Source organism: Euprymna scolopes, chromosome 41 (genome assembly GCF_053919585.1).
Source record: "Euprymna scolopes isolate OS-2025 chromosome 41, ASM5391958v1, whole genome shotgun sequence".
Taxonomy (NCBI): domain Eukaryota; kingdom Metazoa; phylum Mollusca; class Cephalopoda; order Sepiida; family Sepiolidae; genus Euprymna; species Euprymna scolopes.
The window spans coordinates 16571218-16584514 of NC_136522.1; positions in this window are offsets into that span (position 1 = coordinate 16571218).

Here is a 13297-nt window from a genome sequence, read left to right on the forward strand (position 1 = left end):
AAAAATATTTTTTATAATTTTTAATAAATTTATTTTTAATTTGTAAATATTACTAAACAAATATTTTTTATAAGAGAATTACTGAACGGCATCAAGTAGGTTAAAAATTTATAAAATTTTCGCGCATTTTTTTTTTCGGCAAAGTTATTAATAACTACAGCTTTATTTGAAAACTTTTATTAAAAAATCGATTCAGGTAACTTGATTATGTCGTAGAGCTGACATTCATTCAATGTAGAATACTTGAGCCTCAATTACTGCTTCAATACGCGTCCGGAATTGCGAGTATGTCTTTTCCACAAGCGCCAGATGATATTAAACAGCATCGGTATAAACCCATTGACAACCTTTTAGTACTTTTAAAGATGATCTTAAATTGTATTCACTTAGGCCGACCGACTGACGCAAAAAGAAGGGGCACATAGCAATGTAGCATTGAGACTGTAGTACGTATAAAGAAAAAAACCCAAAGCTAATAGGAAGAGTAAAAGAAAACTTATAGTTCAGGGGAAAGGCTAGTATAGATAGGATTTAAAAAATAGTATTCATCTAAAAATAATGTACGAGCAGACGATAAACGTGATAAAATTAAATCGTTGAATAACGAATGTAGCAAAGCCGCCATCTTGGAAAGTGTAAGAAAAAAAATGGCGGATATTATAAGTGTAATGAGAATAAATGGATTTCTAACTTAGTTCCTGTCAGATTTTACCATTTATCACTGCACGCCGAACCGAGTCAGAGAATGCATGCGTTTCTATTATTTCGTGGAGGATTTTTTTTTTGTTTTCTTTTTTAACAAGCAGTAAAGCTGCCAAAAGTTTTTTTTTTTTGGCGGAATTGTTCTTTTCCTTTCTTTTCTTTTCTTGTTTCTCTAGACTAGAAAGAAAGAAAGGATAACAATGCATAACATTAAGATACGCCCATTTTACCAGCGCGATTTTCGATGCAAATCTTTTTTCAGAGACGTGACAGATAAATGCAAAGAGACTCTTATAGAAGTTAGTACACATATCATCATACGCTGAAAATTTAACCCTGACAGACCTAAACAAATCTTATTTTAATTTATTTTTATTTCGGACTATTATTCTCATCTTTATTAGTTGTTGTTTTTCGTCTTTTATTGGTTTGTTTATTCACAACGTTTCGGCCAACTATTCCTCTGGCCCTCGTCAGGTGGTAACCGCGACGGACAGGAACTTCGAATCTCCTAACTGCATTCTCAGCCATCACTGCCATCCGTAGTTGTTGTCATCTCACCACATTTTGGCCAAGTAAACCTCTGGCACGCTTTGGGTGGGATTGAAACCGCTATCTTCAGACAATGTTCATCTGGAACTGTAGAGATTCAACGTCTCTATCAACTGCGCCACGGGCCCCGAAGGGCGATCAAGGTTGGATTCTTTAATCTTATAAATCCACGTTTATTTATTATCTGATCTTTCATAGTCGGGTCCGTACCGATTGGTATATATATATATTATTCCTTAATTGGAATTCATTTTTGAGATGAGCATTATATATATTAATTTATTTTTTATTTCGGACTATTATTCTCATCTTTATTAGTTGTTGTTTTTCATCTTTTATTGGTTTGTTTATTCACAACGTTTCGGCCAACTATTCCTCTGGCCTTCGTCAGGTGGTAAATGTTCCTATCCGTCGCGGTTACCACCTGACGAAGGCCAGAGGAATAGTTGGCCGAAACGTTGTGAATAAACAAACCAATAAAAGATGAAAAACAACAACTAATAAAGATGAGACTAGTAGTCCGAAATAAAAATAAATTAATATATATATAATGCTCATCTCAAAAATGAATTCCAATTAAGAAATAATATATAAATCTTATTTTAAATTTAATCCTCACAAAACAAAAATGATTTTTGTTTTAATTTAAGCTTTACACAATAAAGGAATTGTATTTTCAACTTGAGATTGACAGACCAAGGAAAATTGTATTTAGCTTGAGAGGCTAAGGGAAGTTGTATTTTAAATTTAAGCTGGACACAACAAAGAAAATTTTACTCTAAACTAAAGATTGACAGACAAAAGAACATTTTATGCTAAAATCCATCTGGTCAAAATAAAAAAAAAATTATTTCAAAGTTAAACTTGACATGCATAATAAGCTTATATTGAAATTTAAGCTTGGCACAATAAAGACATTTATTTTAAACTTAAAATTAAGAGATTACAGGATTTTTTTTTTATTTAGAGCTTGGCAGACTAAAGGAAGTTATATTTTAAATTTAAGCTTGGCAGACTAAAGGAAGTTGTATTTTAAATTTAAGCTTGGTAGACTAATGAAGTTGTATTTTAAATTTAAGCTTGGCAGAGTAATGAAGTTGTATTTTAAATTTCAGCTTGGTAGACGAAAGGAAGTTGTATTTTACATTTAAGCTTGGCAGACTAAAAGAAGTATTTTAAATTTAAGCTTGGTAGACTAATGAAGTTGTATTTTAAATTTCAGCTTGGCACACTAAAAGTAGTATTTTAAATTTACGCTTGGTAGACTAAAGGAAATTGCATTTTAAATTTAAGCTTGGTAGATTAGAGGAAGTTGTATTTTAAATTTAAGCTTAGCAGACTAAAAGAAGTATTTTAAATTTACGCTTGGCAGACTAAAGGAAGTTGTATTTTAAATTTCAGCTTGGCAGATTAAAGGAATTTGTATTTTAAATTTAAGCTTGGCAGACTAAAGGAAGGATTTTAAATTTAAACTTGGTAGACTAAAGGAAGCTGTATTTTAAATTTAAGCTTGGCAGATTAGAGGAAGTTGTATTTTAAATTTAAGCTTGGTAGACTAAAGGAAGTTGTATTTTAAATTTAAGCTTGGCAGACTAAAGGAAGTTGTATTTTAAATCATCGTCTGACGGACTAAAGAAGCTTGACAGTTAAAAACGTATTTTAAACCTAAGATTGACAACCGAAAGGAACTTGTATTTTAAATTCCAATTCCACAGATCAAAGAAAATATTATTTTAAACTAAAGATCAAAAAGACAAAAGAAATATCTAAGTTTTACAAACCGAAGAAAAAAAATATGGTAAACTTAAGATTGAAAAATAAAGAAAATGTCATTTAATCTTTATCTTAAATGCCCAGATGAAATATTATTTTCAACATAAGCGTGACAGACCAAAGGAAATTTTATTTTAAATCTAATCTTAAAAGACCAGAGGAAATTTTATTTTAAACGTAAGCTTGAATAAGCAAACGCAATAAACTAAAGCACCCATAAACAAATTATTTGGATTCTTCGGACTATTGTTTTCATCTTGAGTGTCACTTTCAGAATGTTTCAGTTGATATAACCGCAAGGACCCGTGGTTAGAGTGCTTGAAAAAAAAATCAATTGTAAAAGTGATATTCTCTTGAAGGTTGAAGGTTCAATCCTCACTGTGGGCGATCGAAAAATACAATTGGGAATTGCTTAGGACGTCTATCAAGTCATGGCTGACGGAATGAGAGCATTCTACTCTCGTGGAGTAAATAATGGGTTTCGTTCGAAATTCTGTACTCAGGAATTCGACAGAAAGATTCCCGAGTTCGACAAGATAAACCTGGAAAAAGTCGGAGGTTACATCAACCGAAACGTTGTGAAAATGACAATCAAGACGAGAACAGTAGCCGAAGGAATTCAAATAATACGAATAATCAATCCTCATCTCAAAAATTCAGAAAGGTCAGTATTACTTCTATTACAACTTTAAACAGGAATTTTAACTGGACTCAGATGCATAGAAATAAGCCTCTATTCGATTTGTACGGACATAGCCTTCTGTGGAGATGCGAGGTCGCATTTCCATCGGAATAAGTTTCGAAAAAACTTAATGTTTCGAAATTATAGTAAAATTGTAAAATAGTTAATAGTCGAGAAATCATGAACACAATAATGACTAGGGCTAGGACAACAGCATATTCTTTTTATTGCTTTGACTCTCGAGTGTGTATCTGTTGATATCTTATATGCTTTTATAGAGAGTGATGTGGTTCTGTGTCGGATATATACTCGAGAGTCAAAATAATGAAAAGAATATGCTTTGTCATAGTACTAATAATGACTAACTAGCGGGATCTGTGGAAATTCCACAGGGGACTCATTAATATGTAATATATTAATGTTGGCATTCTGAAGATGTTTAGTGTAAATGGAGACGCTCTGATATTGTTGTAGCTCTTTTGTTAAAAGTGCAAACTTATTTATCTAAGTTAGCACGAACACCAGTAAAACCCGATCGCAAAGTACGCTTAAATATGATATTTTAATTTTTGCAGATTTCGTATATTCAAAAATAAAAAAAAATTATATCCATATAACTTGGGTGCATTAGCTTGAATCGAAACTGAAATACAAACACACACACACACACACACACACACACACACACACACACACACACACACACACACACACACACACACACATATATATATAACTTGGGTTCCTTCAGCCATAATTTTTTTTTTTTAATTCAATTTTCACCCCAAACAAGGCACAGTGCCACTTTGAAGCAGGGGGCTACTATCAGGGACTTAGTTAGCGGGGTCATTATGAAGGGAGATGAGTAGAAAGATGTTTGTTAACATTACACTTGAACTTCTGCATATCATTGCAGTTGGGAAAGCAGAATCCCGGAAGGGAGTTCCAAAGACCAGCAGTTCTGGGGAAGAAACTATTGGAGTAAAAGTCTTTCTTGCACCTAGGGATCTCTACTGTAAAGGGATGAAACTTTATATATATATATATATATATATATATATATATATATATATATATATATATATATATAAAATAGATGATATAAGTGCCATCAGCTATTGTCGAAACCGAAACCAAAACTTATGAAGAATTCTTGGGAAAATTTTTTATGACAAGAAATAGAAGAACATAAAAATTAAACGACCCGGATGTAAGCGTGACACACAAAAGAACACACACGCTATCGTATAGATTACTGTAGTCTTTACGAGACATGAGAAAAATTAACCGATTCTCGCTTAGCTGGTGAAAAGGCCTATTCCCTGAAAAATAGAATAAACAAAACCAGAAGTCCGAAGTGCCCATCAGACTTAGGGTTAGTGGTAATGTAAATCGATCTTAATAATTATAAAACTCTGCGTGCTTGCTTGCTTGCTTGCTTGAATCTTGTTTTATACTAAAAATATGAATTTGTTTGTCACCCTCACAAATTTTAACGTGATGACGTCATTTCGAGCAAACTTTTAAAAGTTAACGGCTAAAGCTGGAAAGCTATAAGTTTTGGCTTTGATTCTAGCTGATGGCACCCAAGTCATATTTAAAAAAACAAAAAATTTTTGAAATCATTGTTATATATTGGGTACAATATATAATAATCAATGTAGTATTGGCTCTATGATAATAAACACGAAATCTGCATGCATTAAAATATATTTAAGCATATCTTACGACAGGGCAACGCTGGGCGCCCGTCCAGCTTTAAATTATTTTTCATGAATAAGCCACCTTCTTCCCAACAGTTAAGACCCAGCGGATATTTTTTTTCCTAGTGTTTCGTGCTTATAAATTTTTAAATAAAAGATTTTTAAAAAGTTTGAATGCGTTAAAAGTATGCATATACGGCACAATCACGTTGACACACCGGTTCTCGCCAGATCGTCGAATTTAAGCACCGTTGAATCTGGCCAGGACCAGATGGATGACCATTTGGAAAGGCGAGGCGCTGTATGTATCGCAAGGTAAAATACCAGGTTGAGAAACTGGCGTGGTTTATTCTTCTCCCGGGGGTAGATGGGACTCTCTTAAGCCGCGGTAGGCACCCTATCTAATGATGGCGTCACGATAAAAAAGTACCCTTGAGAGCCCTGGCGAAGCATCAAGTATTCAGCTACCGTCAAAATTTCAATTACACTACAAACTCGAGTAGTGAGTTCAATCTCGGATACTGCCTCGCTGGATACAAGTCGGTTGATAATTAAATTGGATTGTTTTGAGTCATTTATTGCCATTCTTTTTTTAACGATTTCTCGATTGTTAACTATACTGCACTTTCATCGAAATTATTCACCTTAGAATTCTATGCGTATTTTTTTCATTTTTTTTTTCTATCGTCATTAGATGCGTTTTTTTAATCTCTGTGAGACATTGTCTGTTAGTCACAGTTAAGTTTGAAAGAGTATTTTCGTCCATCTGTCAAGTTTAAGTTTGAAAGAGAATTTCTGTTACGTTTAAGTACAAAATACTAGTCGCCTTTGTCTGCCACGCTTCGGGGTGAAATAATAATTGGGTTCTTCTATATTATAAGAACGAAAAAATATTGAATTTCAAGTAAAACAAATTGTGCCTACGTAATTGTCATGTCACAAACAGTAATATATCAAAAAATTACAAAAAACTAAAACAAAAACGATGAGGTAGAAAATTAATTATTCATAAAAAAAAAGACATTTTTAAAATCTAGCGCTTTGGTTTCAAAATCTACCGATTTGAATTTGAGGGTTAACAGGGGAGGTAATTAAGTTATCAATTACTCGGAAATCTATTGCCAATTTTGGAAAAGTAATTTCGGTAAGTTTTAAAAACAGTTAAAAAAGTTATTATTTTTTTTAAATTCACAAATTATGTATATATGTTATGTTTATTTTTGTTTTCGGAATAAATTCTGCCTGATACAAATTATTTCAACCGAGTTACCTTCCCTTTGATTACGTTCCATGACGCAATATGTCCGACCCAGCATGTAACTTAATGGAACTGTTTTTAACCTTATAGGAACCGTTTTTCATCAATGATTAATTTTCTACCTTATAGAAATAATAGTAACTTTTAGATATATTTTAGACCTGAAAATTACGTAGGTACACACACACACACACACACACACACACACACACGCACACACACACACACGCACACACGCACACACGGTATTTACCTTTCTCCCACTGCAAAGCGGATGTGACGCAAGATCGAAAGATGGAATGAATGAGCCAGAACTCCTGAAGGAGGAGGACTCTGTCTGTCTGAATAAATAAGCCAGAGTAGCCCCGTCGGTATTCTCTGGTTAGGGCGCCTCAGACAACAAGCGATAAACTTGCTTCACCCGAAAGTGGAGCAAGTTTACTTGAAATTCAATATGTTTGTTCGTTATTATAATATAGAAGCCTGTCATGGTTAGGTGTAGATTGGATTTTTCAACGGTCTGTCAAGCTTGAGTTTGAAATAGCGCTTATTGAATGTACCTATTTACAATGCCTCCCCACGGGACAGAGCTAGACACCAGGGTCGTTTTTTAACGTGGAGAAAAGGTAGAAAAATAAAAAAAAAATTGTCTCAGTCGTGAAGGACTGCTCCTCCACCGAAAGAGAATAAGAAATAGAAATACAGCATCTGAAGAACAGCTACTACACTTTGATCTTTGCCAAATGGCCAAGTAGTCTTTGCTCTCGTTTTTTTTTTTTTAATTATTTTTATTTTCTATTTTATTTTATTTTATTTTATTTATTCATTTATTTATCTATTTTTCAGTTTCTGGCGTTTATTCCATCGACTGTTTCCTAGGCTGGGCGAGGTATCTCATTATTTCTCGTTTCTCTGTTTTTTTTTTTTTGTTTTTTTTTTCATTTTGTTTCTTCAGTTTTTTTGTTTTTTTTTAAATCAGACGATCGCAACAACCAATCACTCTATTCACATTTCGCTTAAAAAAAGATCAACTTTTGTTTTATATTTTTGTTATTTTTTTGTTTTAATATTTTTATTATTTTCTACGTATCTTTTTGTTTATATATATATATATATATATATATATATATATATATATATATATATATATATATATATATATATATGTTGTAATTCGTTTTGTTATTTTTGTTGCTATTAAACACATATTTGTTTCTTTTTATCTACATACCCAATTTTTATTTTTTTTCGTCTTGTAATTCGGTTACGAAATCCTTTTAATATAAATCTTTGCCTTTGGTCTTCATTTTCTATTTAACGCGGTCGATTGGATGTTTTATTTTTTTTTTGGTTTTGTTGGGGTGTAGGGACGGGGGAAATCATTTATGAAACGCGGGCTGCTTTCAAATGAATCAGATACACACACGGAGTGAAGGCAAGTGCAGAGGCAGGCCTGAACACACACACACACACATACACACTCATGCACACACACACAGACATACACATACACGCAAGCACACACACACACACACACACACACACACACACACACACACACACACACGGTATTTACCTTTCTCGCACTGCCAAGCGGATGTGACTCAAGATGGAAAGATGGGATGAATGGCCCAGCGCTCCGGAAGGAGGAAGACTGTGTCCCTGTAAAAATAAGCCAGAGTAGCCCCGTCGTCATTATCTGGTTAGGGCGCCTCAGACAACAAGCGATAAACTTGCTCCAGCCGAAAGCCGGGAAGCAACGCCTTGGAGGGTAAACCTCCTAGGACTACCCAGAACATTTACATCAGTCTGACAACTAAAAGACAACCAGAATCGCCCAGTTTCTGTCGGATTGATTGTTGGGGTCGGAATCCCGACTAGTGTACCCACGAAATACATGCACACATATAAATTTTATATTCAGCATAGCAGCAAGTCCTGGGAACATAAAGTCTATGGTCCTGCCTGCCAAACTTGCACAAAAACACTTGTCTAGCTACAACCACTATCAAAAACTTCTACTCTATCTGTGCCTAAATTCAAGCGCAACTTTCATGAACTTCTTTCTTAGAACTGCTCAGCTGTGGAACTCTGTTCTACTGGTTTGCTTCCCAATCGACTGCAACAGAGTCATATTCAAGTCCAATATAAACAAGTTCTTGATGTCTCTCCCCCTTAAAATAATTAAATTCTTCCCTATTTCGACCACTAACGATCAATACGCCGTTGTGTCAGTGGCCACCTTTCTTTTTAACACAGGAATCATCATTATCAAGGCCAGGAGGCCAATCGAGGTTTATGGATATACATTAGTCAATGTGATTATAGCGTAGTAAACATAAGTAGTGGGGATTTTGTAAATTGGATTACTTAGGGGGATGGTTCATCAAGAACTTGTTTAGGTTGGACTTGATGACAATCGGATTGTAGTCAGCTGGAAAGCAGGCAATCGGAACAAAGTTCCACAGGCGTGCAGTTCTAAGAAAGAAACTTTGTTCATGGAATCAATCTACATTTAGGTTTCGGCACAGATAAAGAGTGTGGGAAATTATTAATAGTGATTTTGGCTTGACGAGTGTTTTTCGTGAAAGTTTGGCGAGGGGGGGCATAGATTGAAGCTCAGACGAGCACTTGCTATGAAAATAACGATAAAGCAGAGACAGACTCGCAATGTTTCTTCTGTGGGGAAGAAGTTGCAGGGAAGAGAAAAGGGCATCCCCCACTAAGCTACAAAGTCTATTTTGAACTCTGTCAAGACAGGATAAGCTGTTTCTAGCAGCTCCTGCCCAGATGCGACAACAGTACTCCATCGTTGGCTGAACCTGGCTTTTATATAGGTAGAGAATTGCATCAGGAGTGAGATATCTATTGGAGCGGTAGAAGGATCCCACCATTTTTCCAGCAACCCTGGCAATGGATTTGATATATGTGTTCCATTTCAGATCGGGAGTAAAGGTTAAGCCCAGAAGCTTGTCAAACATGAAGCCGAGAGACGTTCATTTCAATTGATGCCAGATTGGCACCAGAGCGTTGATGATGTAGAGATAGAAGCTTGGTTTTAGATGAATTAAAAGTAACCAGCCACTCGTTAACCCTTATCATCGAGTGCCCATCGAATCGGGGACTCCCTTAAAAAAAAAAGAAGAAAAGAAAAAAAACCCGTTAGAAATAAATCATACAACATATACGATTATTACATAGAAAACAGAACTATTAAACCTGAAACAGTGGTATGCACCAATTAAGAGAGAGTAGCAACCCTAGTTCAAATCAGCGTCCTTAATTTTGTTTGCTTTGAACAGAGTTGAGAAAGAAGCAAGTTCATTAAATATGAAGAGCTCATCTTCGGCACTAAATAAAATGGAACCTTAGAAGGTTTCAATAATTCCACTAATCATGGGTGACCAGTTTAGAATATCAGATACTCTATATAAAATGGTGTCATTCTCGCCACTAGTGATACAATAGCAACTTGTATTCTAATTAATAGTTTACATTAATGGTTTGTTCTTCAGTATTAAATACAGCAAAATAAGTTATTTCGCCGTAAAAATACTAACAAAGATAAGCTATAACCATACCTCAAGGAGTTTCTCATTGCCCCCCCCCAAATAAAATCTTTGTTTAGATGGATGAATTACGCGTACAGAAATATGTCGACAAATTGAAATTCAAAATGTTCATTTCAACTTACCGAAATATTTCTATAACTTTTGCGCATGCTCAAATTCATCCATAGCTTGTAGTGGTTTAATTTTAAATGTTTTTTTTAATCTATCAGTCGATAGCTCAAACGATAGGGAACACAGTGGAGCGCTAAATGTTTTGGTGTCGATTCTAGCTGATGACACTCTAGTTATTTTTTTATTTTTTTTAAACAAACGTATAGAACGTTAAGATCCCCTTCCCCCTCTCTCTCTATATATATATATGTATATATATATATATATATATATATATATATATATATATATATATATGATTATTTTTTACTATAATAATTAAATACCTACAGACACTAGTGTTTCATCCTTTCGGGAATCTTCAGTGCAGGGTGCCACGATTACTACCAGTCGAACGATTCGAACCCCGTATCACGAGACATCTCTGGCTCGATTAGCGGAGACCTAATCCATATATATATATATATATATATATATATATATATATATATATATAGTAAAAAACCTGAAAAGTGCTCAATACTGTTGCAGAGCAAATTTATACTTTTTTATTACCGTTTTATCTGCTTAGTTACACATGCTTCGGTTACCGAATCGTATTAACGATTCGGTAACGTCATCAAACTTTACAGAAATGGTTATGATGATTAGAAAAACGATATTATCGTTAAGTTCCCCTTCTCTCACCTCCATCTCCCTCTGTCTGTCTGTCTGTCTGTCTCTCTCTCTCTCTCTATATATATATATATATATTATAATACGGCACAATCTTGTTGACACACCTCCATCTCCCTCTGTCTGTCCGTCTGTCTGTCTGTCTCTCTCTCTCTCTATATATATATATATATATATATATGTATATATATATATGAATAAATGATTAATAATATATATATATATATATATTATAATACGGCACAATCATGTTGACACACCGGTTCTCGCCAGATCACCGAAGTTAAGCAACGTTGAGCCTGGCCAGTATCAGATGGATGACCATTTGGGAAGGCTAAGCGACAACATTACCAGTAATACTAAAAAGTGTGGTTGGTTCTACACACAACCTTCACCACTATAAACAAATCAACTTAGTTGTTGAGGCGGAAGCTCATACGTCGAAATCGACGGGAGAGTCGATCATTTGTATATATAAATGCTCCCTATCATTGGTTGAGCATATTGGAAAGTCATAAACAAACTGCCACTAGCGTATTAAGCTGTGCTCTTTGTGTAAACAAATGGATCTTAGGCGTTTAGACAATATTTAAACATTGTTAATTCACATGCCATATTATAGCAGCAAATAGCGTAACAGTTGGGATCGTCGACTGTCGCCTAGGAGATCGAGTTTCAATCCTCCCTTGAGGTAGTATGTGGATGATTCTCTCTCTCTCTCTCACTCTCTCTCAGTCTATTCTGCCCAGGTCAGCAGATGGTCCCTGACCTCATCGAAAATGAAATGGTCGTGATCGTCTTCTTCCGGGAGATCTTCACATAAATTTTCAGCGTCTCAGGTTTCGTGTCGATTCTGCTGAAAATCAATTAGCTTTGCATGCACGACAGGAAAGGAAAAACTACGAAAAAATTTTACAAAAATTAAAAGTTTTTACATATGTACATAGTTCATTTTGATTACAACAAAAAACATCAAGATTCTCCAAAAATCTTATTCTTCGTTCTTTACGATGGAGAGGGGTTTTGACGTTCTTGGAGCGTGTGTTTTCTCGAGATTTGGCTTCAATCTATCTGCTAAATTCGGCCTGAGTATTTGCCTGAATACTAAGGTAACAGGGTTAGTCGAGGCAATTCGCCCGACCGACCAGAATCCAACACGTCAAACAAGGAATTCCCAACTCTTTTTGCGTGTGTGCATCTCAACTGGTCGTCCATAGCCTGCGAATCTGAGACCAAAACTAAATTTCTCTCACACGCCCTAAAACGTCAGCATTGTCACGTGTGAGCAGGTGTTCCTCTCTCTCTCTCTATATATATATATATATATATATATATATATATATATATATATATATATAGAGAGAGAGAGAGAGAGAGAGAGAGAGAGGGAGAGAGAGAGATACACACATATTTATCAAGCTATATTCTGAATTTCGTCATGCAGGAAGTCGAAGTTCCTATTTACAATGCCTCCCCACTGGACAGAGTTAGACACCAGGGTCGTTTTTTAACGTGGAGAAAAGGAACAAAAATAAAAATTGTCTCAGTCGTGAAGGATTTCTCCTCCACTGACAGAGAACAAGAAATTGAAGTGCAGCATCTGAAGAACAGATGGTATTTATTTGCTCCCCCACCGAGCAAATTAGGCACAAGGCCGATTTTTTATGTGAGGAGTGAAGGGGAAATGGGGACCAACTCCCCGGGGAGTAGGGGAGCTGGATAGTGACAATTGGTATGAAGGGTTGCCCCTACATTGACCAAGGTCTTATATGTGGGGTCGCCCCCACATATGGTCTTTGCTTGCAGTATCTGCCGGAACAGATGGTATTTATTTGCTCCCCCACCGAGCAAATTAGGCACAAGGCCGATTTTTAATGTGAGGAGTGAAAGGAGGGGGAAGGGAAAAAGGGGACCAGCTCCCGAGAGGTGGGAAATGGGAGCTGGTTAATGGTCAGGCATGTGGAGTTGCCCCCACATCTGGTCTTTGCTAGTCATAGCTAGTCCCAGCCAGTCACAGCCTGCAGCATCTGCCGGAACAGATGGTATTTATTTGCTCCCCCACCGAGCAAATTAGGCACAAGGCCGATTTTTAATGTGAGGAGTGAAGGGAGGGGGAAGGGAAAAAGGGGACCAGCTCCCGAGAGGTGGGAAATGGGAGCTGGTTAATGGTCAGGCATGTGGGGTTGCCCCCACATCTGGTCTTTGCTAGTCATAGCTTGCAGCATCTGCCGGAACAGATGGTATTTATTTGCTCCCCCACTGAGCAAAT